Source organism: Dendropsophus ebraccatus, chromosome 15 (assembly GCF_027789765.1).
Source record: "Dendropsophus ebraccatus isolate aDenEbr1 chromosome 15, aDenEbr1.pat, whole genome shotgun sequence".
Taxonomy (NCBI): Eukaryota; Metazoa; Chordata; class Amphibia; order Anura; family Hylidae; genus Dendropsophus; species Dendropsophus ebraccatus.
Window position 1 is genome coordinate 70695663 of NC_091468.1, and position 27803 is coordinate 70723465.

Below are 27803 nucleotides of genomic sequence, written 5' to 3' on the forward strand. Positions count from 1 at the left end.
CTGATTGTTGCCTCCTATTCCACTGGACCATTATCGGCCCAATACGGCCGATAATAGTTCCGTTGAATAGGGCCTTTAGGATAACTTTTTATGAAGTATGTGCAGCATTAGCTTATTGTGTTTATAAACTGTTATAAGTGTTATCAAAAACCCAGTACCCATCACCATCTTTCTCGTGGTTCTCATTTTTATCTAACTTTATTCTTATTGTTTTATTTCTCTGAACTTATGAAGTTATTAATTCTTACCCTATCTTGGGTTCCATATTTGCCCTTGTTGTAGGATGGTCTAATCTGTAATTAAATATTAAAGTTTGCTATATCTTTGCTCCCACATCGCCAAAAACGATAAGAACAAATATACAGGTAATGATAAACTTTGGAACTTTAGGAAAGAGACATCTATTACCTATCTCTGCTGAGAACCACATAGTGCATATCCAATACTCACGCGGTAGAGAAACGCTGAAGATTAATGGCGGCTCATCAATTACCTCCCAGTCAAGGAGACGTAGCTGTTAAGTCCAAGTTAGACAGGTTGGATGAAAAATGTCTCACTGAATGTGCTCTCGTTGTACCATAAATAACCAGAGGCAGTTTCTGAGCAAAGAGATAAAGTTTACACCAGTTACAACTGACTTTCATTCTTCGTAAACAACAGTAAGAAATGCATAAGGCAAAGAGTAGAAAAAAAATTTAAAAACATGAAAATAATTTTTTTATATTTTAATTCTTTGTTGTGATATAATCACTTAACGTTGTAGGCCTGTAGGGGGTCCCGAGTGGGACTTACCATACACAAGTATACAGTCACTTACCTAAAGGTCCTATTACACACACAGATTATCTGACAGATTTTTCTTTATGACCTGTTCTCTGTTTATAGTCTGTTCCTGACTTTGGCTTCAATGAGCTGTCAGATGAATCTGTGTGTGTAATAGGGCCCTAACTCTTGACTTTTTGCTGCAACTTTTGAATTCAAGAAACATTATTGACAGCAGTTCTTCCCCAGAAGGGAGGTATGTACTTGAATGTTTGAAAAACAGACACTTTTTTAACATAACTTGTAGGGTTATTGTCCCTTTAAGGCATACCTATCATTATAACTTTTATTATCAACTGGTGATGTGAAATAAAGAATGTTTGTATTTTACATTAATTATATTTTATTTTAGCTATCATTAGAGATGAGTGAACCTGGAGCATGCTCGAGTCCATCCAAACCCGATCATTCGGTATTTGATTAGCGGTGGCTGCTGAAGTTGGATAAAGCCCTAAGGCTATGTGGAAAACATGGATATAGTCATTGGCTGTATCCATGTTTTCCAGACAACCTTAGAGCTTTATCCAACTTCAGCAGCCCCAGCTAATCAAATGTCGAATGATCAGGTTCGGATGGACTCCAGCATGCTCGAGGTTCGCTCATCAAGTTATCATGCTTTATAATAAAGCTATACTTACTGTATCCAGGTCCAGTCTCCTGCAGTCAGCTATATAACAGCCATACTTACTGTATCCAGGTCCAGTCTCCTGAAGGCAGCTATATAACAGCTATACTTACTGTATCCAGGTCCAGTCTCCTGAAGGCAGCTATATAACAGCTATACTTACTGTATCCAGGTCCAGTCTCCTGAAGGCAGCTATATAACAGCTATTCTTACTATATCCAGGTCCAGTCTCCTGAAGGCAGCTATATAACAGCTATACTTACTGTATCCAGGTCCAGTCTCATGAAGGCTGCTATATAACAGCTATACTTACTGTATCCAGGCCCAGTCTCCTGAAGGCAGCTATATAACAGCTATTCTTACTATATCCAGGTCCAGTCTCCTGGAGGCAGCTATATAACAGCAATACTTACTGTATCCAGGCCCAGTCTCCTGGAGGCAGAGTTTCTTGGAGTTTGTGATAACAATTGAATAAGAGGGGGATTCACTGCAAGGGTGTGGTCTCCACCTTTTCTTATGTCTTTAGTTTGTTATTTTGCGTTGCACTTTTTGTGGGGCAGTCTCCCTTCGGGAGTTTGGGCCTAAATCTGCGGTTCTGGTGTCCCTGAGCCGTTGCGGCTGGCTGAGGGTAATGGTGGTTTAAGCTGGATTTAGTAACAATATTACTAGTTATTTGTTGGATGCCAGCCTTGTATAGCCCCAAGGACCCCTGCCCCTCTTTATGGGAAGCAATGTTTATGTGGTTTTACACGTTTCAATAAAATATAGTGTTTCTCTACAATACCTAGTCATGCTCTGGATCAGGTGTAGAGTTTTGCATGGTTTACACCTGTTTCCAGGCATAAACTCTGGTAAATTGGGCATGGTAGGAAGCCTGACACCCCAACTCCCCCCTACCTTATAATTTTCGCTGTGTTATTGACATATTCATGAAGTCTCACAAGACTCGATCACCAAACAACCCAATGCAATGATTAATTGTCTAAATAGCAAAGCAGCATCAAAAAATGTTGTAATGTTACAGGGATATGCATGGTCTTCGACTAACATGACAAAGACTACAGTATAGCCTTGTAGCTACATAAAGTCCAGCTAATATTTACCCAAACCAGTTTGTCTAGCAAATGTTCTAGTTCCCATATTCACGGCATTTTACATTGTGATTTTTGGTTGTCAGAAATTAAATATGATCATTAACTCCAGTGAAGATGAGGCTAAAAGAAGCGTCATCAATCCTGGAACGTGAACGAAACCTCAGAGGAAATGAATCTAAAAGCTCTTGCATGGCTGGATGGCTGGCTGCCATTTTCAATCCCATTTCCACTGAGCAGAACTATGGAGGCAATGTTATGAGTTATTGCATTACAAGCTATATTTCAATGTGTGATTGTCTTACGCAGCAGTCGTAGCAAATTTTGCTAACAATTACAGACAGATTTCATTTCAGATACTAATGTAGATTCTGGCGGTCTGCCTACAGCCCATGTATGCGAGAGGGAAAATATAGTAAAGCAGCAAATGGTTATGATGAGATAGTCATGTACTGCAGGGACTAAGCGAGGAAGAACCATCCGTCTCCTTCGTTTCATTGCTTGCAATTACAGTTTTGTGGTTTGTTTTACTTTTATGAAAAAAAAAATCTAGAAAAATCTGTTTGCTGAAGACCAGATAGAGTTTGTTGGGTACAAAATCAAGTTTTCATTGAAGGGGTTTTCCCACCGACAGCACATATCACTGATGCAAAATAGCTGAAAGGATGAGGCATAGACTTAGGGCTCTATTACACAGGACAATTATTGTGCGAAAAATCACTAAATCGTTTGAATTTAAACAATAGTCAATCTGTGTAATAGCAGGCAACGATCGAAAAATCGTTCGTATGTCGTTGACCGTTGATTTAGATCTGAACCTAAAATCATCGCTAATCGTTCACTGTAATTCCACGTTCGTTCGCTCAAGTTCCGCGTTTTCAGACAGCCCCGCTCCGAAGCCGATGCTGCCGCGGGGGATCGGGAGAAGAAGACCTGTGGCCCGGACAGGTAATGTATGGTTCTGCTGAAATTGTGTGTTATTAGCAGCAGCAGCATGGATGACATTACAAAGTAGTACTAAGCAGTGTAAGCTGTAAATAAAACACTGGATTGTGGTGTAATATTCACTGCAAACCCCTGCAGTCTCTGTGAGTCTCTCCACTTACTTATCCCACACCTCTGTTTTAGATTTGTAAGGGCAGTTGTAATGTGATGCTTAAATTAGCTGATCCGATGACAGACTTGAACAGTTTGAGTGATGAGTTTAGGGATTGGGAAACAAGATTGGAGTCTGATATGTGGAGAATCTTTATCTGATAAGATACGTTACAAAGTTTCTTGGGTTTGCTGGCACTATTTATTTTTTGCAATGTTTTTTGAAATGACATTTTATTGGTCTGTAATAAAGAAACAGATTATCATTTAGTATCACAGATTACTGGGTGGGTAACTATAAATCCTTCAGTGATGCACTTACTTTAGCCACAATACTGTGTATAAGAAATACTACATTGACTGTTACTGGATGTTATATCAACTGATATTCAGCATTACTATGAACCACTACCTATATTTGTCTAAAATACACTGTCCTGATTTACTATTAAGCCCCTATTAAACGGGCAATCAGCTGGAGCAAGTGAGTGCCAACCTGTCAGGTCATTGCTCGCTTGCTCCTCGTTCCCCGCTCGCTGCAGGTGCTATTATGCGCGTTGACAGCGACTGTGTAAGTGCAAGGGAGGCCACTGGGAGCTGCGGGGGGCTCCCCGGACAATCTTTGGCCCATAGGAGATAGCGGTGATCTGCTGCCCAACAATCTGCCCAACAAATGATCAGCCGACATTGTGCATGTCGGCTGATCGTTGTCTTCTATTACATGAATTGATTATCGTCCGTAGCAACCGATATCGTCCGAATACGGGCGATAATCACTACTTGTGATAGGGCCTTTAGGCTACGTTCACATGTAGCATTTATGTCTTTTTCAACCAAAAGTGGAATGAAAACACAGAAACTATACAAATCTTTCCATTATAATTTTGTCCTGTCACTTCAACTTCTGGTTTTGGTTGGCAAAAAAGAAGACTGACCAAAAGACTGATAGAAATACTATGTGTGAACATAGCCTTAGTGTTGTTGGTTTTTTTTTTCGCCCCCAAGCTTGATTCCCCTGCACAACACTGCTTTTCCCAATTGATTTATCAGTCTGAAACGGTTCTGGTATTAAAATAAATGTTACTGCAATAATAAAAAATCTCTATATCTTGAATATTCAGAATCCACGAATAACTTGTTACAAAGGGTATCTTAATAAAACAAAACAAAAAAAAACCATTACGCCACTATTTCAAAATAAAGGGGGGGGGGGGGGCTTTGCCACTTTACACCCGCAATCAATCAGCTAGAGCCCACTGGTCACAAACAGCTGAGACCCTGCTGTACCTGCCAGGAATGGAGAGGAATCCATTCCTGTCAGTTTAATCCTTTAAATGCTGTAGTCAATAGAGACCATGTAAAGGCTGTGACAGAGGGAGGGGGTTCCCTCTGTCACTGCATGTACTGGGCTGGATGGAAAACTTTGCAGAATGTGTTGGACAAACATCTTCATCTATTCAATATACTTTCCTGACCCTTTATTGTGATTGTAGAAACAAAGAACAAAAAAAAGGCAGACCGCCTCATAGAGTAGCACCTCAGGATAGAAATAATGATCTAACACATGTAAAAAATCACTGCTCACCTTTTGGGGTTGTGGAAACAGAGCCACAACACCCAGCAGCACATGTAATGGTGTGTCCAACACACCTCCCAGGGATAGGGGTAGCAGCAGTGTTCACAACAGGTCTAAACCGGGCTCCTTATACAAGGACCCGTGGAGTCAGGTAAAACCAAATGGTGCCAAAAATGACAAAAAAATGCAATCTCCAGGTCATTTTTTTGTCATTTTTTGCACCATTTGGTTTTATTGTGATTGTGGCATGGTCTAGTCTGGACAGATCCGAGCTGCACTCATCTCTAATTCTGAGCATTGCAGCAGGGTGTCACGCATGTAGTGCAGACGGCACTGTCTCACCTTCTGAGCATGCTCCATCACTGTAAATACACAATATTGTGTGCAGAAGCCTAGATCAGTAAAAATATAGGGATTCTATTATATAAAGATTGTTAGAGCTGAATAAGTTACTGACTGTGAATCCATTTGTTGGTACAGAGAGCGGTCACAATCGATATCTGTGGCCGTCATTATCAATAGATATCTGCCTTTTCCAGATAATATCTCATAGTGGGGAAACAGCCCACAAGCCGTTGTGGCAGCAATTTTCTCACTAGAGGAAATTCCCGACCCACTAGGGAAGCTGGATGAAATTATCTGAGCTATATTTAAAGGGATGTGTCATCTAAATTTCTTTCTACTGATTAGAGTCAGATACTAAAACCTGTTCTTTTATTTTAATCTGTTTCTATATTTTTACTTCAATTTTTTTTTTATTTTACTTTTTGTACATTGTTATGATGGCAGCCATCTTGCCTGGACTGTTCTTAAAAGCTTTTAGTGACATGCTTTACAGCAAGACTCATGGACATAGATGACAATAGACAGACTCTGTCCCCTTGAGATGAATGTGTAACACTACTGAGCGCACTCTGTGACCTGTGAAGAGGTCATTCCACAGGAAGCTGCTATTGTCTCCTCTATCTACTGGTGTCACATGACGCTGCAATGCTGTACAGATCACTTTACAGCAGCCGCCTCCTCCTCCACAGACACAACAGGAAGTCTCAGCTTACTTTTAGCCCAAGTGGTGAGAATGAGAACTGCAAGATATCAGGATTATTTTATAATATAGATAGAAAAATGGTATCAGATAGACTTTTCTCCAAACAGCATCTGATAATCTGATAATTTTCAAAAATGGAGGATGAGGGGATTCAGGTTGAATTTAATATCTTTCTGAATTCTGTTATGACAGCAAAACTGATCTAGTGGCTGAAAAAAGTGTACATTGTAATTAGTCTCTGCCTTTCACTCAGCAGCTCATTACTCATGTTGTAAAACCCTGTGTCATGTATCTGAAGCCCAGGGCAGCGAGAGCAAAGTCGTCTCTCTGCCAGACTGTATATCAGCCAGCATTTATTTGACAGTTCGTTACAAGAAAACTCAGCTTTGTTGGAGCCACAATTCAGGTTTATGTGTCTCCTTGTGAAAAAAAAAAACCCAAACCCTGAAACCCCGTAGTCTATACAGCTGCTCGAAACAGTTTGTATTGTGTCAACATTGTAATCGTATATCCCAAAGATTTGATTTAGAACATGTGCCAGGAAAAAGAGCTGAAAATATCATTGAATAGCACTGGCCCTGACCAAGAAAACGCTTAATGATGCATGAGAAACAGATACCGTATGAACTATAGGAGCACAGATATTGTCACCATGCACTTTGCTAGCACATTTCGGGTTTATTGAAATTCTTTGTGGCACTTAAATGTTAACTTAGTGATTGTTTTCTTATTCGTTGTAACAAAGCCAACAAGAGATATGGAATTACTATCGGTGGTGCTGAACCAGGGAACAAGGTCTAAGGAATATGTGAGTTTCCCTCTTGACTCCTGTAAGGAAGGGTAAGGGCTAATGCTTACAGCTGCAGAAACACGTCTGCACGGCTGTGTCAGTACACTACTGTGAGCTTTCAAACAGTATCGGAACTCCCGACATCATAACTAATCATGATGCTGGAAGCTCAGAGGTCCAGTCTGCACAACACTGTCTGTGCATGGACGTGTTTCTGCGGACGTGTGCATTAGCCCTTAAATTTATTTCAGGAAATCCCCAGATTGCTACCCCCAGATTAGTCTAAACTAATGCTAAGGGCCCTATTATATGGAACGATAATCTGCCAAGTCAGCCCAATTCGGCAAATGATCATTCTGTGTAATAAAGACAATGATCAGCTGATGAAACAGTCAACGGCCGATGTTTGTTCCAGCCTAAAAAAATCATCGGCCGCCGGGCGCACATCACTGCATGTAAGAGGGATGTGCGGCCAATGGCTGATGACTTTGTAAAAAAAACGAAAAAGAAACTTATATATACCTGTCCACACTCCCGTGTCCTTCTCACTTTAGCATGGTCCCGCAGCCACCAATGGAACTTCTGGCTGTGGAGTTGTCCCGTATTGGCCTGTGATTGGCTGAGTGACCTGTCACTTCAGAGACTCAAAAGTTCCACCGGTGGCTGCAGGACCGGGCAGAAGCGAGAAGGACACTGGAGTGTGGACAGGTATGTCTAAGGTTTAGTATTTTACACTAGGGCAGTGGCTGCATGGACATCGCCAACAATATATATATCTATACACAGCACCTGCTGCGTGATTATCGAGTGGTGTAATAGGCTCACTAAATGAACGCCATCAGATTGGCGCATACATTAGTGGTTGGGCCATGTAATACCGCTCTTAGGGGTACAGGAAGACAGAAGGCAGGAACCATAGTTGTCCAGGGCCAGGGTCATGGCTGGCAGAGTTTTACAAACATAAAAGCAGAGGCTTTTCAGCTTATCAGCATGCTGCCTTTCAACTCTGCTCCGTGCTTCTCCTCCCTGGGTGCCAGGAAAAGCTGGATCCAGTCCAGGGAAACTATTGTCCTTTGTTTTGTTCTATGTTTTTATGTGTTCCTTCTATACATAATCAGTATTTTTACAGTGTGTAGAATGCAAATGTATTTCTTTTTTTTTAAGCTGCATTATTTCCTGATGAGTCTATAAGTTTAAAGTAAATTTTAACCCCATGCCTAGAGAAAGCAAGGCTGGAACCATTTTAACAACCCACTTTTACTTTGCTTACTTTAAGGGCCCTATTACACGGTGCGATTATTTGCCTAATCAGGCAGAACGGGCAAATATCGCCCTGTGTAACAAACACAACGACCAGCTGAGTAGCCGATCATCGACTGATCATTGTCTTTAAACATGTTATGAAGTCACCTGCCCCCACCCGTGCATTGCTACCTGTAATAGCACTTTTTGGTCTTTATTTTACTGTATGTGAGCCTAGCCTCACTGTAAGATTATTGATTCTTCTACTCCCGGTGTTAGGGCGATTATCTACCCAATCAGGCCAATTCAGGTAGGATAAAATTCTGTGTAATAAAAACAAACAACCATCGGGGAGCCTTAAAGCTGATGCAAGTGTAAAAAAAAAATTGTGGTTATACTTACCTCTCTAGGCTCTCCCGGTGTCACTTCCTGGATAACATGGTGATGTCACTTCCTGGATAACATGGTGATGTCACTTCCTGGATAACATGGTGATGTCACTTCCTGGATAACATGGTGATGTCACTTCCTGGATAACATGGTGATGACACGACTCCCAGAGCTGTGCGGGCTGTGGCTGCTGGAGAGGATGATGGCAGAGGGATGCTTAGTGTCCCTCCAGTGCCCTGTGTCCCTCAGTGTCCCCCTGCCATCATCCTCTCCAGCAGCCACAGCCCGCACAGCTCTAGGAGTCGGGTCGTGACATCACCATGTTATCCAGGAAGTGAAGCCTTGATGCAGTAGTAAGTGCAGGGAAAAAAGCACTTTGTAAGCATTTCCCATAATAAGTGTATATTAATGATTTGTATAACTTTTGGGGGGCAATACAATAATTAAATAAACATTTTCGCCAGACTTCTCCTTTAAAGAGAGATACCACTAAAGGAAACTAAATACATTGTCCAACCTGCGGGCTGCCCGGTAGCCTATATGGGAAGCATCTGGTTATTAGAGCCACATACTATTTTGAGCATTCAGAGTCTGTATTGGGAGGGTAGGGAATGGGAATGGGAAGGGGGGGGGGGGGGGGGGAGTTAGTGACAAATGAAATGTGATCGGGCAAGTGTGTAGAGCTAGTCACTGTGACCAGGCCGCAGCTTTACTGTATTTCTTATGGTGGATAATTATAACAACCACTTTCTGTTAAAGAGAGACAGCTGAGAAGGTTTTTTTTTATTTTTCACTGGAGGGACAGATTTGGGAATACAGTTTAGCAGGGAGAAGGGGAGATAAGATGCCTGATAATTGGAAAAATAAGCATTTTTGTCTGATATGATATATTATAAAGTTTCTTACATGTGCTTGTAATGTTTGTGGAAATAACACTAGTGATCCAGTCTTACATACAACCCCTGGCCCCATCCTGCAACACAACATATAAAGAGTGGATGAAAACGTATTCCAACAAAAGTGCTTGTGCAAAAAAAAAAATAGTGTGAAAATATGCTTTTAATTTCCCATTGAGCTGAGATACCACAGGATGTTCTCCAGCGATATTAGGGGACACGTTGCATTACCAATCTGGAATTACACTGGTAATCCCTTTATGGGGATTACACAAAACAAGTCTTTCAAAGCTCTCAGCAGACGCTAAACTTCATAAACTCCCCGGTGTTTTCCTGTTCAGATCTTGATGTTTAATTAAAGTTAACAATTTTTCTTCATTGCAGATCTAAGAAGCCGAGGAGTGCGTAGGATTATGGAAGTAGCCAAACTCACAAGTGAGAGGAAGGCCGAACACAATGTAAGGGCAGCTTCATCGGTGAGTCCCCTGCCGTCATGTCTGGCTGGCTTCAGCATATCTTTTTTACATAAGCTTGTTGAGTGGAATTACAGAAAATACTAGTCTGTGTTGTTTTTTTTTTCTTTTTTAACCTGCTTTGATGTTAGTAAATGTGCGACACAGGCAGAAGCAAGCCGCTTAGGATGACCAAATACCTCAAGCCGAGCAATAAGTTTAATCGACTGTGCCGTAATGCACTGAAATTATGAGTAGTGAACGTTAGCCGAGCTGGTAACTTGTTCTATTGAGTTAATGACGCTTTGCTACATTGACCGTCTTTCTCTGGTGGGAACTGTATACTGGAGGGTATTACTGAGCAGACTGGTCAAGTGGAAGATTAAAGTGGAAGCATCAACCACATATTGTTCCTGTAGACATCTTTGGTGGTGATTTTTTGTGTAACAGTCCAGTCTGTGGAATACTAGGCGGCATCATTTTGGCACCAATTTTTGGTCATTTCTGACATTTAGGAGACCCACCATGTTTAGGATATCTTTCTATTACAACAAATTTATTATACTGTATCTGCTTAGGCTATGTTCACAGTATTTTTGCTTAGTATTTTTCAACCAGGAGTGCATCGAAAACGCAGAAGGCTATGCTCACACACATGCCATGAAATGACGGCCATCCACTAAATTTCAACAGTGTGTGAACATAGCCTTTCTATGTTTTCTATCCACTCCTGGTTTTGGTTGCAAAATACTGTGTGTGAACATAGCTATAACATGAATAACTATATTCATTCAGATGAGCATCCCCCTTTAAGGCAATTTGTCTAAATTTCATTGATATTAATGGAAGTTAAGCAAATTGTGAGGAGTTCCACCGTTTATGTAACTCCGTGACTGTAGCTCCCAGGTCCTCTGCCATTTGGCCGACTCTCATTAATGGCAAACTGGGTAAGACATCCAACACTGGGTCACAGGCATCTCTAGTGGTAACAGGCTGGAGATGGCTTGGAAGACATTTCATACATTGGAAAGCCCCTTAAATTTTTGAAATCCTCTGTTGGGAAAGGCATCCAGTCTGCTCATGTAATGTGAGGTTGCAATGTATTATTCTGAGTTTTAAAGGGGCAGTTCACCAAAAAATATTCTTTCATTTCAAGTGGTGTCAGAAAGTGCCAGAGATTTGTAATTTACTTCTATTAAAAGATTTCAAGTATTTATCAGCTGCTGTATGTCCTGCAGGAAGTGATTTATTCTCTCCAGTCTGACACAGCACTCTCTGCTGCCACCTCTGTCCATGTCAGGAACTGTCCAGAGCAGCAGCAAATCCCCATAGAAAACCTCAGCACCCCAGAGCATTTTCAATGTGCTTTATTGTAGCATTACTATAGGTGCCGTCTGCCAAGGATTGTGTCCTTTTACCCTTCTCCAAGGTACTGAAGCCCAGAAGCCAAGATTGTTATTCATGCCGATGGCAGCGAGTTCCTCAGCACCTGTAGAAACCAATGGCATTGAAACCTAAAACTTTTGTTGCGGGTTGTCACTCAAAACAAGAGTTACAGTCTGCCCAGCCAATCACTGGCCGCGGCACTGTTAGTCTGAGTCTGTGATTTGTTGAGCCCAGATTGTGGTGGCTGCAGGGGACACCGGAGAAGGACAACAAAGAGGGAGGGCTGACAGGTAAGTATAGATGAGCGAACTTTGTGAACAGCCTGCAATTATTTTTTTTTTAGTTGTTTTAGTGCAGTTGGTTTAAGGTTTGGTCCAGACAAACCTGAATTTTGTCAAAGTGTGGCGAACCTGCCGACCCAAACTTCTGAAAAGTTTTCTCATCTCTATAAATCATTATGGTCGTAAAAGTAAAATGCCGATTACAATTAGTAAATGTTGTGTAACCCGAGTGACATGACATAGTACACAGAGCAGATTCATTGTCACACTTACTATGATGAACACTGTGTATACAAGAGGCGACATTAATGTTATAGTGTATCACTCTTCATACTAGCGGGGACTTCCAGGGTTCTGGACTCCTGCTCTTTATAGTGTTAGACATTTATATTCACTTGTGTTGCTCTTACTGCAGAATGCTTTGGGTATTTATTCTTTGTGGTCGTCTGAAAGTAGTAATACTGTAATATGTGTGTAACATTAGTAGGATCCTCTCACACATTTTGCTCTCTAGGGCGCAGGATCTTAGAATAGAAAGAAGAGAGAGCGATTCCCGGCTGTCAGCATTTTGTGAAGGTCCCTCTAGAACTGTCTGGATGATAGGGATGCGACTAGTACAGTCCGGCTTTATAGCGCTATATATTGAAGAGACAGGGGCCTATTGATTTTAAAGTAAAACTGAAGGAAAAACTAAAAGCAGCAATGAGATTTAGTCTCTTTACCTAATAAAAATGTGCAAGTCTTCAGAATTTGTTTCTCAGAGTTGATGTTTGTCTGTCAGCAGGGAGGGTGAAGTCAGGTCAGAGGAGCAGTCTCTACAGGCTGAGCAGCAGAGTTTTGCCTGGTAGAGACGGCTCATTGTTTCTCTCTCTTTCGGGGCAGACAGCACCGGGTATTTCTTGCTTAGCTTCACGGGATGTTTTGCAGCCTTCAGTGGCCGTCAGCTTGATGTGGTATATGACATCATCCCTGTATGTCCCAGTGTCCCACAAAAGAAGGATGTGTTTTCTGCCCTATCATATGAGAACCAGTCATTTAGTGATCCCCATTTGCATACATGCTTATTGTGCTCCCAATTGACAGACATAACCTAATTTGCATTTCCACTAAATATCTAGTGTCATGTGCCTGGTAGCTGCCTCTGTGCAATGTGCTATGTACGTCATCCTCTAGTATCCAAGGCTCAGTCCATAGATTGCAGCATTTCTGTAAAGGGGAACTATGAGCAGGTGTCACGAATCTAAAGTGCTACTAGTACTATGTCCCTATTGCACAGAAGACGCTGAGGAGAAAGGGATGTCTCTTATAGTATGTTTCTTATAATGTGTCTCTTATAGTGTGTTTCTTATAGCATGTCTCTTATAGTGTGTTTCTTATAGTGTGTTTCTTATAGTGTGTTTCTTATAGTGTGTCTCTTATAGTGTGTCCCTATTAGCGTGTCTCTTATAGCGTGTCCCTTATAGCGTGTGTCTTATAGTGTGTCTCTTATAGTATGTCTCTTATAGCGTGTCTCTTATAGTGTGTCTCTTATAGTATGTCCCTTATAGTATGTGTCTCTTATAGTATGTCTCTTATAGCGTGTCCCTTATAGTGTGTCTTTTATAGCGTGTCTCTTATAGCGTGTCTCTTATAGCGTGTCCCTTATAGCGCGTCACTTATAGTGTGTCCCTTATAGTGTGTCTCTTATAGCGTGTCTCTTATAGTATGTCTCTTATAGCATGTCTCTTATAGCGTGTCCCTTATAGTGCGTCTCTTATAGCGTGTCCCTTATAGCGTGTCCCTTATAGTGTGTCTCTTATAGTGTGTCCCTTATAGTGTGTCCCTTATAGCGTGTCCCTTATAGTATGTCCCTTATAGTATGTCTCTTATAGTGTGTCTCTTATAGTGTGTCCCTTATAGTGTGTCTCTTATAGTGTGTCTCTTATAGTGTGTCTCTTATAGCGTGTCCCTTATAGCGTGTCCCTTATAGTGTGTCCCTTATAGTATGTCTCTTATAGCGTGTCTCTTATAGCGTGTCTCTTATAGCGTGTCCCTTATAGCGTGTCCCTTATAGTGTGTCCCTTATAGCGTGTCCCTTATAGTATGTCTCTTATAGTGTGTCCCTTATAGCGTGTCCCTTATAGTGTGTCTCTTATAGTGTGTCTCTTATAGCGTGTCTCTTATAGCGTGTCTCTTATAGCGTGTCTCTTATAGCGTGTCCCTTATAGCGTGTCCCTTATTGCGTGTCTCTTATAGTGTGTCTCTTATAGCGTGTCTCTTATAGCGTGTCTCTTATAGCGTGTCTCTTATAGCGTGTCCCTTATAGCGTGTCCCTTATAGCGTGTCCATTATAGCGTGTCCCTTATAGCGCGTCCCTTATAGCGCGTCCCTTATAGCGCGTCCCTTATAGCGTTTCTCTTATAGCGTTTCTCTTATAGCGTTTCTCTTATAGCGTGTCTCTTATAGCGTGTCTCTTATAGCGTGTCTCTAATAGTGTGTCCCTTATAGTGTGTCTCTTATAGCGTGTCTCTTATAGCGTGTCTCTTATAGCGTGTCTCTAATAGTGTGTCCCTTATAATGTGTGTCTTATAGTATGTCTCTTATAGTACGTCCCTTATAGCGTGTCTCTTATAGCGTGCCTCTTATAGCGGTCTCTTATAGCGTGTGTCTTATAGTATGTCTCTTATAGTACGTCTCTTATAGCGGTCTCTTATAGGGTGTCTCTTACCTTCCTCCTCATCACCTTTCAGTTCAGTACAGTTAGTAGTTTGCTCCAGGGCCCGGTGACACAGAAGCACTGTTCGCCCCCATAGTGCCAGTCTGCCCCGGGCTGGCCCACCCCTATCTAATTGTAATAAATGTAGCGGGCAGGCCGGATCAGCACTATAGATATATTAGGCTAAAATATTAGTTTATGTGCCATGGTAGATAGAGGAAAGGGTTTGTATTCATAGTCACCTCAATCAGGACAGATAATGGAACATCTCCAGTAGCAATAAAGCAACGCTGGCATCTAGTCTCTGGTTACTGGATAAAAGCTACTATAATGCTAATATACATTTCAGCAATGTACGGGAATCATTCTCCGGTGTGTATGGCAAAGATAGACCGACCACTTCCCAGGCAATTAATTATTAACACTTCGTATTCAAATCCAGTAATCACTGCCAGTGGGTAAAAGGGCATCTGATAGCGAGCAGTGAGCACAAGGCAATGATTTCGGTCAATATTAAAGGGGAACTCCAACGATTCCATAAAAAAAATAAAATCCACAAAAAGCATAATGGTGCACTCCTTGATCCCCCTCCGATTGTTTGACACCTTCCCCACTTGTCTACACTGCTCCTAGCCCTAGATTCATACATTTACAAATGATCCCAGTTTTACATCAAAGCACCTGGCCAGTAAACTACATCTCCCAGCATGCATTGCACCTCAGAGCCAACTGCCTGGTACCTGCCCCTGTCTTGTAGTATCAGCCCACCACCGTCTCCTTTTCCCTATACTACTTAGGAGAGGCTGTTGTTTCCCCGCCCTTAGCCAGGTGATCACTGTGTGATGTCAGTGGGGCTCAGGGATTACAGGATCATGTGACCTCTGTCTCAGAAGGGTGGGGGAGGACAGAGGAGTGGAGATAGAGTGGAGAAGGCAGTGAGGATTTCCAGCAGCTTCAGGATATAAGTCAGGATGTGCTGCAGACAAACCGACCAATTCATGTAATAGAAACCTATCACACACGAGCTTAGATTATGGCCGGGGATTGTACAGGGATAAATCTTTCTTAATGGTGCGTTCACACCTACAGGATCTGCAGCTGATTTTCTGCAGCAGATTTCATTTAAATAACTGAACACAGCATCAAATCTGCTGCAGATCCTGTAGGTGTGAACGCACCCTAACTGAAGATCCCCTTTAAGCTATGTTCACACTGCGTACGATTCCGGCCGCATTTCGTACGCCGGCGTACATGTGCAGCTGAAACTACGGGCGTGGGAAAAATCGACATGCGACCGGATGCGTACGAACCGTGAACATACGCCCGTAGTAGAGTTATGCTTCCCTAGCTTGTTTCGAAGTGATCTGAGGCAGATCATTTACTTGGAAATCTTCGCCCAGCCCAATAAAACTCACAGAACCTTTTAGATCGAAAAATCACGTTCAATTTGGCTGAAATAAGTACTTCGTACGGGACCGCATGGAAATCCACAGCCGTGAGTTGGAACATTTCCGTCCTCAAACAATGGTCTTGTTCATTTTTCACGGCGCCGTATACGATCCGGCCGTAAGCTCATACGTAGTGTGCACTGTGCGGCCGTATATCGTATACTTTCAAGCGAACGCATCAACCTCAAAACTATGTGCGTATATTCGCGGTTCGCACTACGGCCGGAAAGATACGTAGTGTGAACATAGCCTTAAACTGTAAATCAGGCTGCCATGTATACTTGCCCAGAGCAATGCCCCATGAAGGGTTTTAGATTTATTTAAAACTTTGCCCGCTACTGTTACCTGGGAGATAGACTGTCACTAGGTTTGGGTAATGGATTTGCAAATAAAGTGTTAATAAAATTAGCTTGAAGCATGCCAGGCTGCCGGAGGATTGGTCCAATTCTTCATGTTACGGATAAATAGCAGTATAGCAGTATACAGTATAAACCTGTGTTATTACCCCCTGCCTCCTGCTGTTCTTTCTGGTCATCTCAGTAGACTTTATTTTAATTAACCTGGAACATCAGAACGTGTGCTGTAATTCCATTTTATGCGGAAGAGTGCTAGTGCTTAATATATATATATATATATATATATATATATATATATATAATATAGTGTCATGGAATGTACAGGAAATTAGGACATATATAAATAGATGAAAGGTCAGGAAAATACCATGCTTTTACACACCACATGAAACGCACTAAATGTCTGTTTCTGATCCAAGGAGGTCGATCCAGAAGTATTTTGGTATCATGTTTATACGTGATGTCATTTATTTAATAAGTCTAATTTTGTAACTTTGCGGCGGTGTCCGATACTTTTTTAGCTCTACTAGGCAGCACACTGACATCCTCCAGACCACTTCTAAAATACACATATTCCACAATGTAGTGTGGAGGGGAAGTACGCGGGGTTAATCTGACTTACCTTCGTAGCGCTATTAAAAAATAAAAATGTATGAGGCTTCTTGTTTCTTTTTACTGATGACCAGAAATATAAGTTCTACAACACTCTAATACCCAGGGAATGTGATGACATCTGGTAGCCTAGAATCTAGTCCTTTCTATAGTTGTATACTGCATCTCTGTATAGCAAGACTACAGCACTGTGTAGAGTCATATGTTATAGACTACTTAGAAGTAAGTGGGCCATTACAGGCCAGTGTTTCATAACAATGATGTATTTTAAGCAAATCAAATGGATTTCCACCAAATATATTTAATGGGATAGGTCACCAAAAACATTTTTCTTTCAATTCAACTGATGCCAGAAAGTGTCAGAAATTTGTAATTTTACTTCTATTTAAAAATCTCCAGTCTTCCAGTATTTATCAGCTGCTGTATGTCCTGCAGTAAAGGCTGCATTCACACGTTCCGGGAAGTTGTCCGTGCTCACGGATCCGTGCGCATGGACAATTTTACAGCCCATTGCTTTCTATGGGGCTATTCAGATGTTCCCTGATATCACGGATCCGTGATCCGTTCCGTTAAAAAATAGGACATGTCATTACTCAGAATGGATGCACGGAAAGGATTCCCCATAGAAATCAATGAGATCCGTGTTTTTCACGGATGTACACGTATGTGACATCCGTGTTCATCCGTGAAAAACACGGATGTGATGTAATCAATGTCATTTAAAATGCTGTAAGACAGATCCGTGAAAAAAACGGACACGGATACAAAACGGATGCAAAACGGACTGTTTTGCACGGATCACGAAGGTAGCTGCCGGACCACAATCACGGACCGGGAAAATCACTGAACGTGTGAATGCAGCCTAAGTGGCGTATTAAACTCCAGTCTGTCACAGTGCTCTCTGCTGCCACCTCTGTCCATGTCAGGAACTGTCCAGAGCAGCAGCAAATCCCCATAGAAAACCTCTCCTGCTCTGGACAGTTCCTGACATGGACAGAGGTGGCAGCAGAGAGCACACATGTTCAGGCCAGAACTTGCAGCTATAATAAGGACACAAAAATGCAGCCAAAGTATCATGTGAACGCGGCCGAATGGAAGATCTTTGGAGGAAAGGCTTGTTACTTTCTTTCTCCCTGCTAAAAAGGAGAGCCCCCCCCCCAAGTGGTTATCTATCGCCAAAGCTTAGGGTGATTCTTCTGTACCCGGGAACTGGCTAGCATCCACCAGAGCTGAGTGTCTAGGACAATCTTCCATCCCAGTGTATACAAGCACCTACCATCTACCACGGCTGTGTAGATACACTCTGCACAATGGCCTCCATACTGATAAACACAGATTGAATAGTCAAACAAAAGGTGCTATTATTTTCCTCTCTTGCTGACATCATTGTGAAATGGACTTCCTTACATTGCTTGTTGATTGAAGTAATTGATGCCGGGTAAGGACCCTCTCACACGGGACGATTATCTTACAAATTATTGTGATATTGTTTGAATTTAAATGATCATCACTTTTTTGTAAATGCAGCAGAGATCAAACAACCTACCAGAAATATTTCATTGTCCGTTGGTGCTGACACCAAAATCATTGATAATCGTTCGCTGTTAGAGATGAGCGAACCGGTTTTGTTTGTTTTTTTTTGTTTTTTTTTTTAATTCTTTATTTTGAAGTCCTAGAGGAGGAAAGAACGGACACCCACACCCCGTCTCCTGTCGCAGACACATGAAACAGGGCAGTGAGCAACATCTGTCACACAAATCCAACAGCATTACAACAGTTTAAGAAACAGCAAGACAAAGAAGAGATAGACATTAACCTGTCACAAACTCAAAATTAATTAACCCAGTCGCCATTGTAAGGAGCCGAGGCCAGTGGACGAACTCCTCTCCACAACCCCTATAGATTTTTATGAAGGTAACAACGCAGGCTCTCTAATGAGGAGCCCACCTCTGCCCGCAAAAGATTAGCGGTGGAGAAAAAGAATACAGTAAGTTGAGAGGGAAAGAAGTGACAAAGAGAAGGAAAAATAGCAGGGGGGGGGGGATGGGAGCGGATAGGGGGGGAGACGAGGGAAGGGCAGGTCGTTATGGGAAAAAGGGAGGGGGAACCGATAGCGATGGCCCCCACCTAGGGCCCAGACGGGCCACGCCGCCCCGACCGCACGCCCAGGCGCGGACTCCGGGCCTTATATAGCAGTTAAATCGAGCCGGTCCCACTCACCAAGGTAAGATAATCCGGAGAGTCTTTGAACTCCATCCAGAGAAACCATGTGGCGGTGAATCGAGCATTGGAGTCGTGGAGTGAGGAGGTCAGATCCTCCATAGGCATTAGGTCATTGACCTTGGCAATCCAGAGTGTTACTGGGGGAGGGGAGTCTTTTTTCCAGCAAAGCGGAATACAAAGTCTTGCCGCCATCACCAAAAATTTCAGCAGAGATTTCTTATAGAGAGCAGTCGGGAGTGAGCAATGATGGAGGAGGAACAGAGCTGGGGAAAGCTCAAAGGACACCCCAGACACCTTCTTAATGATCCTGCACACTTCATCCCAAAAGGGTGTTAATAGAGGACAGGACCAAAAAATTTGCAAATGCGTACCCTCGGAAGTGCCGCACCTCCAGCACATAGGGTCAACCTCCGGCCAAATAGAATGAAGTTTTTCTGTACCATCTGGTAAGTATTATATAGTATTATAAGTAGTAGTAGTAGTATATAAGTATTATATGGATACAGCCAATGACTATATCCATGATTTCCACATAGCCTTAGGGCTTTATCCAACTTCAGCAGCCACCGCTAATCGAATGCCGAAAGTTCGAGTTTGGATCGACTCGAGCATGCTCCAGGTTCGCTCATCTCTATTCACTGTAATTCCGCATCCGTTCACTAAATGTTTAGTGTAATTCCACATCGTTCCTTCAGTCACTGGGACCAGATAGAGTAACCGATCGTAGTAACGATTGTAACTAACGTTCTGTGTAATATGGTGAACGATTTCGGGTTAATGATAAGTGATCTTGTTTGCAATAGGTAGAAATCGTTTTGTCTAAAGGCCCAATTACACCAAGAGATAATCGGGCTTTACGGCTGATACTCCCTTGGTGTAATACGTAGTGTTAAAAGGCAGTTGTGGTTCTCCATGTTGAAAGAGAACAATGCCGCTAGCGATGGCCGGAGGAACCCTTTACATTCTCTTTATATATGATTGTTTTTGTGTTCATATTTTGTGGTTTTGAAAAGATCCTTGAGTCGAGCCCATCACCTCCTACACTAACTCACTTCTGTTTGCAAAGACATGAAAAATAAATCAGTAACTTTTTGAAGAGTTTATTTTTGTTGTTTGAAGTGGAGAGTGTGTGGTTTTTCTTTCAGCTGACTCTAACAGATTTCTCCATCTCTTTGGCACGAACATCATTTTGGGTCACAGTGAGCAGCTCCTACACGCAGGTACTGGGGAGAGGCTAGCCGCCTAGACCAGATGATGTGTCTGATGTGTATGAGCAGGCGTTTAGCAGCATTGGTACAGCGCCATGCCCGGGCATGTCCAGGACGGGTTAGGAGACAGCCTACCTCTGAACACCGGGCATCCACTTGTCGACTTTGTTCCCTTGATGATGTTTAAGTCAGCACTAATAAAATTCTAATGGATTTAACTATGTGGTAACACAGGAAGCAGAACTGATTATATACGTCAGCTTTACTTAAAGGGACTCTGTCCGGTCTCTGGTGCCCCACACAATCGTCCGCAATACCTGACAGATGTGAAGAACAGCATTCTGACACTGATCTCTTATGTTTTAAGTCAGAGATGGGGAACTTTCGGCCCTCCAGCTGTTGCAAAACTACAATTCCCATCATGCCCCGACAGCTAAAGCTAAAGCTCTGGCTTTCCAGGCATGATGGGAATTGTAGTTTTGCAACAGCTGGAAGCCTGAAGTTTCCCCATACCTGTTCTAAGTGATGTTGCAAGCAGATAAAAAAACATATTAGAACTTGTATATGAGGAGGAGTTGCCACCACCCATACCAGCTTAAAGGGGTTTTCCAATAAAAACTTACTTGACAAGTAAGATTGCGGGCGGTCCAACCTTGGTGCCCCCGGTGATCTCCAGATCGGGCCAATTCTAGGTTTTCTGCTGCCTGAGGCAAAACCTGATCCCCCTACCTGTACAGGTTCTAATAAGCAGGTAAGATCAGTTTTTTTTATCAGGTGAGATAGATACAGTTATATGACAGCGCCATTGTCCAGGCCAAAAAGACTCTTACTATAGTTACACGTTTAGGCAGTGAAGTGAAGGGAAAAGCTTGAGCGGGTGTTGCCCCTTTCAATATTGGAGGGTTATATGTGTGACACTAAACAGCTTGTATATCTCGATGGCTAAATGCTACTAGTCTGGGGTAGACATTTCTATTGTGTTTTGCTAATTCTGCATTAACCCTCTGTTGTATGGACCAAGAAACCAGAGATATAAACCTATAAGGAAAAGAAAAAGCTGCACTGAAACATTAATATAAGAGGACGTATCGAAATGGCTTAATGCTTAAAGTGAATCCCACAGGTACAAAACTGTGGACTGATTTACTTCTTAATGTAGATTTATGGTCTCTCTGGCTTTGTTTCTTGATACTCAGCTCTGTATCCATAGCATAGACATAAAGCTAAAATATAAGGTTCTGGCTGCCGGCCATTTGTTACTGATGAATCTGTGATTTTTGTGTCTCTATATACTAATCCCATACATTATGGTTTACTGCTATATACCTGCTCATTTTTGCACAGTAAGGCCACATTCACACATCAGCAATTGCGGGCAGGACATTGCGGATATAGGACCAATGTTATTCAATGGCCCCGTACACACACATCCGATGTGTGTGTATGGGGCTGCCATCAGTGCCGCAAAAAAATAGTAGGATCAATATGCTAGACTTTTAATAGCTTTTTATTCATTTTCTTCTGATAGATAATGTGAGGAAAAAAACAAGTGATCCTAATGCTTTTTTTCCTCTTTTTGTTTACGCCGTTCACCATACAGGAATAATATTGTATCTTAATAGATAGGACAATTGCGCACCCTACAGTATTAATTATGTTTATTTTTACATGCTTTGCTTGTAAACTGAGGTGAACTTGGTCAATTTAAAAATATATATATATATATATTTTTTCTATACTTTAGGGTCCCCTTAGGGGACTATTACATGCAATCATTAGACTGATAACACCGGTCAATGCTATGCCATTGCACAGCATTAATCAGCATTATCTATTATCTTCCCATATAGTCTGCCTGAGGTATGAGTCTACCTGAGTCTTTTTAACTCCAGCAGTCAGGGAGAATGAGAATGTGACGGCTCAGTTCCTGACAGTTAAATGTAGCAAAAGGCGGCGATTAATGGCGGGCGGCAGCACAATTGCTACTGCCGTCATTGGAGGGGAGTCCCTGGACTTAATGGTATCCTGGTACGTCATGGATTCTAAAAAGACTAAGGAGCTTGATGAAGGAATTGGGCTCCCATACTCACAGGGTGCTAAAAAGTTTCCTTGGCAGCCGAGTACCTGAGAATGGCCCCCAGGTCTGTCAGAGACATCTGCTTATTAGACCAGAGCGTGATAGATTCCCTAGTACTGTAACACTGATGAGCAATGATGCGTTGGAATACTTAATATCTAAACGTATTCTACCAGTAATAAAATTATCACAGTTTTCAGTCCTTTATTTTTTTAAACAATTAATTATACATGCTCCAAATATTTAGAAGTAAAACCTACAATTTGTCCCACAAAAAAACAAGCCCTCATACTGATATATTCACAGAACATTTAAAAAAGTTACGGCTCATGAATGGCTATATCACAAATATTTTGTAGATGTAGATGTCCAGCTATAAATCGGATGAGGTTTAGGCTTCGTTCACACAACGTACATTTTATGACACGAACGGCCATTCTTTTCATAATGCAATGATTTGCATTAAATTCAATGCAAACAACGGCCGTTTGGCTACGGATGTCAAAATAATGTTCCTGTCATTTATTTCTGTACATTGTCAATAGACTTCAATGCAATTTGCACTTAAAGCAATGAGACGTTGTTTGATACTCCAAACAACAGCCTTTGTTTTGAGTGCCAAATAATGGATGTTGTTTATACAGCGTGTGAACATAGCCTTAGAGTGTAATGTGGTGCAAATAACAGGAGTAGAATGAAGACTACTGCCTTAAAGGGGTTATTTAGACTTATTATTTAAACATGGCTACCTTCTTTCAGACAAAGCATGACTCCAGTCTCCAGTCTGGGTGCGGGGGTTTTGCATCTCAGTTCCATTGAAGTGAATGGAGCTGAATTGTAATACCACAAACAGCCTGAGGACAAGGGTGGCGCTATTTTTGCAAGAAAGTACCTGTGTTTTTTTTTCGATGCTGAATATCCCCTTTAATGTTAGGCCTTATACTAGCTTGCTCCATTGTATCCGAAGAAGGGAAAAAAACAAAGCTTTTTACCTATGTAACTGATTTTTATTAAGACCCCACAGTGGAACATGTTTGCGTTGCAGCTTTTTACGCTCTGCCTAGACATTAGGATGGTAAAACAATTAGTCACCTTTGCTTATTTTAATGCTAATCACTGAGATACCCATTTGGCAGCGGTTATATTGTTTTACGTGGTATAATTACGTCTCTGGACGTCGTCTCGAGCAGCGAACTAATGCGAAGGAGTTCTGCTTTGTCAATTTGATTTGCAGCTTTAATGCTTCCCTCTGGCCTCGGGTCAGAATTTTAATATGTAAGAAAATATATTTTAGAATTTCTTGTTAACAAAACAGATGTGTTTAACAGATACATTTCACTTGCCGGGAAAGAAAACAAGGAACATAAAACTCTCGTAAGAGTCGGCCACTTTGGCAATTCCAAGTCTTAGTCTAAATTAACAAGGGATCTGTGCAGGTCAGAAACGTTCATACCGCCACTCACACCATGTAAACTTACCTACATATACAGCTGGGTCCAGAAGAGTTTGGACACTGACACAATTTCCATCTCCATCAGTTTAGTCCCTGTGCAGCACCACAATGGGACTGAACCAAAGCCATTAATATGTTACTGAAGTGTAGACTTTCAGCTTTAATAAAAAAAAATATTGTTTTAAAGGGTTATTCCACTCAAACGTAAATTTTCATATGTTGCTGCCCATGGTGACACTAACAATTTCTTTTATACTTGCTATTATCTATTCAGTCTTCTTCCCCCAGTTCTCAGCAGCTGCTTTCTGCTAAAGACACAAAAAGTTTGTAATGCGAACTTTGTAATGCCAGGAGGGATAATAACAGTGATTTCATGAGTAATTTGACCTCAAATTAACCCTCTCGGCATTACAAAGAAGCTACAAAGTTGCAGATACAGCCTGCCAGGGACTTTTTTTACATCAGCTGTCTCAGAAGGGAGGGGGGAGGAGGGGGAGACAAAAAGAAAAGCTCACACACAGATTTTTGTGTCTTCAGTAGAAAGCAGCAGCTCAGAACTGGGGGAAGGAGACTGAATAGATAATAACAAGTATGGAAGGAATTGTAAGTCTCACTTTGGGCAGCTATTTTTGAGCAGAATACCCCTTTAACCATTTAGGAATTGCAACCATTGTTGCACAGTCCCTCCATTTCCACAGGCTCAAAGTACCTGGGAAATGTAATATAATTATAAATGTAGGGAGCATGTTTAATACCTAGATGCAAACACGTCCCTTGATATGCTTGTCAGGCCTTTATGGCAGGCATCTTCAGTTTCTTCTTTTTGAAGTTTTTCTGTAATTTTTGTCTCTGTCACATGAATAGTATTATATGTTATGATAAAACTTACATACTTGAAATCTCGTCCCTTTGATCGATGTGCCTGATAGAAATGAGAGAACTTGGCAACAGTTAGCGATCAGCATTTCAATCCCGCTGCCTGGAGAAGGTGGCTGTATCCATGTTTTCTAGGCCGTCCTCGGGCTGCATCCACCCTCTTCAGGCAGCAGGATTCAAATGCTCATCATTCAGGTTCACGACCCAAGTGCACAAATAGTACTTATTAGCACTTATTAGTACTTCTAATATCATGGAAACAGTGCTGAGGATGAAGGTAAGAAACATACATTCATCCTCAGTGCCCCGCGCAGTATTGGGAACGGTGCGTCTGCCTGCAGTGGCTGGAACTTGCTCACTGTCTAAGACATCTTTACACTCCCTCGTTATTGTAACTTAAGGGGATTTTGTTGACTTGTCCTTAGAATATGTCCAAACTGAGGAATAGGCGAGGAATTGAAGAGGAAAGTTATCTGCGTAAAATTTCCTCCTCTTCAGCTCTGGTGGAATAGGCGCGAAATTCGAGTGGAAATCTAAAGCCCCAATGACTTCTATGGGAGTACTCTGACATGTCAATTCTTTGGGTTGAAAGCGGATCCGCAGCAAAACATTCTGCGTGTAAATTCCACCGCGCGAACAACAGAGCAGAAATCCCATTGAGCACAATAGGACTTTGCTCTGTACATATTTTACAGGGGGAATTTCAAGAGAAATATGTGGGTGGATTCAGCTTGAAACTCCTTGCTTATTACTCAGTGTGAACATACCCTTAAAGGGAAACTATTAGCTGCACCCAACAGCACACAGGGAGCTAAGGATAAGTTTCTTACCTTCCTCCTCAGCACCATTTCTGTGATATTAGGCATTTAATCCCTATGCTGATAAGTCATTTTTGTGCACTTACCTGCATCCTCCGCCTTCCATGTCTTTTTGGGAGACGTATCTAACCTGCTGATAGCTTCCCTTTAAGTGAAAGTAAAACTTATTTGAATTTCAAAGTGGAGCATAAAATTTAAAAGGTAATATATAAAGTAAGTATATACAGCTAGTCACTGTATACATGCCTACACAGGAAAAGCATACACATAATAATACTAAAAAAGTGTAAGGATATGAAAGCAGATGATGAAACCCTGAAATCACTTCCTTTGCATGTAGATCTCTGCCAAACCTCAGACAGAAACTAATCATCAAATTGCCTTAGGATTTGAGGATAATCATGCAGCGAAAATAATATAAAAGCTACAACAGAAATCCCTATTAAAGGCTTAAAGGGGACTCCTGAGACTAAATTAATTTTTTTTTTAAAGATTGCTTTATTAAAGTTATATTACTTTTATGTATTTATTATATAACTTTATTTAAAAGAAGTGTTGTTTTTTTTTTTTTTATTAAGGGGCGACACGGCCTCCTCTGCTGCCTCCACTGTCTGTGTTGGGAACTGCGGGGCTATAAGTCTTGCAGTTCCTGATCTGCTATGTTCTAGCTCTGCTACACGGTGCTATATTCTTATATACAGTACACAGGGGAAAGTGGCTGCCCGACACAATTCTCTGCAGAGAGAGCAGTGGTTGCTGTTACTGCTCGCTCTGCTTCTAGCACGGTGATAGTAATGGCTGCTGGACCCTGGGATTGTGTCGGGAAGCCCCTTCCCCCTGTGTACTGTATATAAAAATATAGCACTGTGTAGAAACTAATAGCTGCATTTAAATGGCTCTAAATAATTTTTCCCTGGTGTCTAGATGGGATCGCCGAGGGATGATTCCTTCCTCTTACTCGGCCAGGCCTCAGCGTCACACTGATGCTGATTCTGGATTGGTGATCTATAAATCTGGACTGCAGCAGCCCAGAGTAATACAGCTCTGATCTGATGGATAAGTGCTGTATAATGTGTACTACACTGATCTCTATGAGAGGTCAGTGCAGTAATAATAAAATTCCCCCAGGAGGTCTAAAGTTTAAAGTATTTTTTTTAAAGTTTTTTTTTTATCAATAAATAATCCTCTCCCCTTGTAAAATTTTAAACATATTTATTTTTTATTTTTTTTAAAAAAAATTATCACATTCCTGATTTCGCCTTTTAAACAGAGAGGAAAAATAGAAGTAATTTACAGATCTATATAATTTTCTGGTGCCGGGATGGAACATCCTTTTAACCATTAGGGTGACTTGCTGTGTTTTTTATTGTTCACAGATGTTGTGCTCTTGAACACTGTTCGGTAATAGTTAGAGAGTAGTAGAGGTTTGGAAGCTGCGCTGAGCTCTCTACTACTGACCAGGAAGCACAAGCGTCTTACAAGTTTTCAGTGAAATCCAAGAGCTAAGCACTTCTCAGAGGCGTAAAGATTCAGCATGAAATGTTCTCCCAGAAGTCATTAATGAGCATTTCATTATCTTGGAAGCAGATCATTAACTCCTGTTATCTGTAATTGTACGGATCACTCAATAACACCTCATCCAAGCAGATATCTAACCGGAAGAGACGGCCAAGCTCCGAAATATAGCCAAAAGACAGTTCCTGCTGAGTGTAAGGAATGTCCCTTCAAGTAATAAGACAAACTAGTTGGAATTAGGAAATTGTTATGTACTCATAGTTATGATTGAATGTTAGTATATAGCAATATGCATTATAGGTTTATTGACTTCCAATAACATATATATGTTTCTTATTTACAACGTACCGTCCTATCAGCAACCTTTCCATGTATCAAGAGTCCAGGCAAATGTAAGAAACTTCGTAAAAAAATAAAAAATCTTATCAGAGAAAAATGCGTCTTAACTCCTTTTCCACTAAACTTTTAAAAGCAGTTTAGTCCTGTCCGATGTTGGACTAGAAGATGGACTAGCACTGAGAGATTAGGTTACATCCCACCTTTATAACTTTATGGAGATGGGAGGAATAGCTCAGAGTTTACTGTAATATATCTCACTGCAGGGCTTGAACTACAGCAAAAAAAATAAAGTGATAGAAAGTGCCAGAGATTTGTAATTTCTTTCCAATAAAAATGTCCAGTCTTCCAGTACTTATCAGTGGCTGTATGTACTGCAGGAAGTGGTGTATTCTCTCCAGTCTGACACTGCTCTCTGCTGCCACCTCTGTCCATGTCAGGAACTGTCCAGAGCAACAGCAAATCCCCATAGAAAACCTCTCCTGCTCTGGA

The 27803-nt window shown here is 41.5% G+C and overlaps 2 long non-coding RNA genes across 4 annotated transcripts in view; one reads left to right on the forward strand and one right to left on the reverse strand.

The window, feature by feature from the left end:
• Positions 1-27803, forward strand: part of LOC138773780 (uncharacterized) — a 303380-nt gene that overhangs the window by 195251 nt on the left and 80326 nt on the right. For 2 of the 3 annotated variants that reach the window (XR_011360216.1, XR_011360217.1), the window contains exon 5: positions 9960-10051. This is a non-coding gene — a long non-coding RNA (uncharacterized lncRNA). Of the gene's footprint in view, positions 1-9959; positions 10052-26836; positions 27368-27803 lie in introns of those variants that run through there. The other variant, XR_011360218.1, reaches the window with a different exon arrangement.
• LOC138773781 (uncharacterized) overlaps positions 1-27803 on the reverse strand; it is a 56188-nt gene that overhangs the window by 2642 nt on the left and 25743 nt on the right. The window contains exon 2 of the long non-coding RNA XR_011360219.1: positions 451-599. This is a non-coding gene — a long non-coding RNA (uncharacterized lncRNA). The remainder of the gene's footprint in view (positions 1-450; positions 600-27803) is intronic.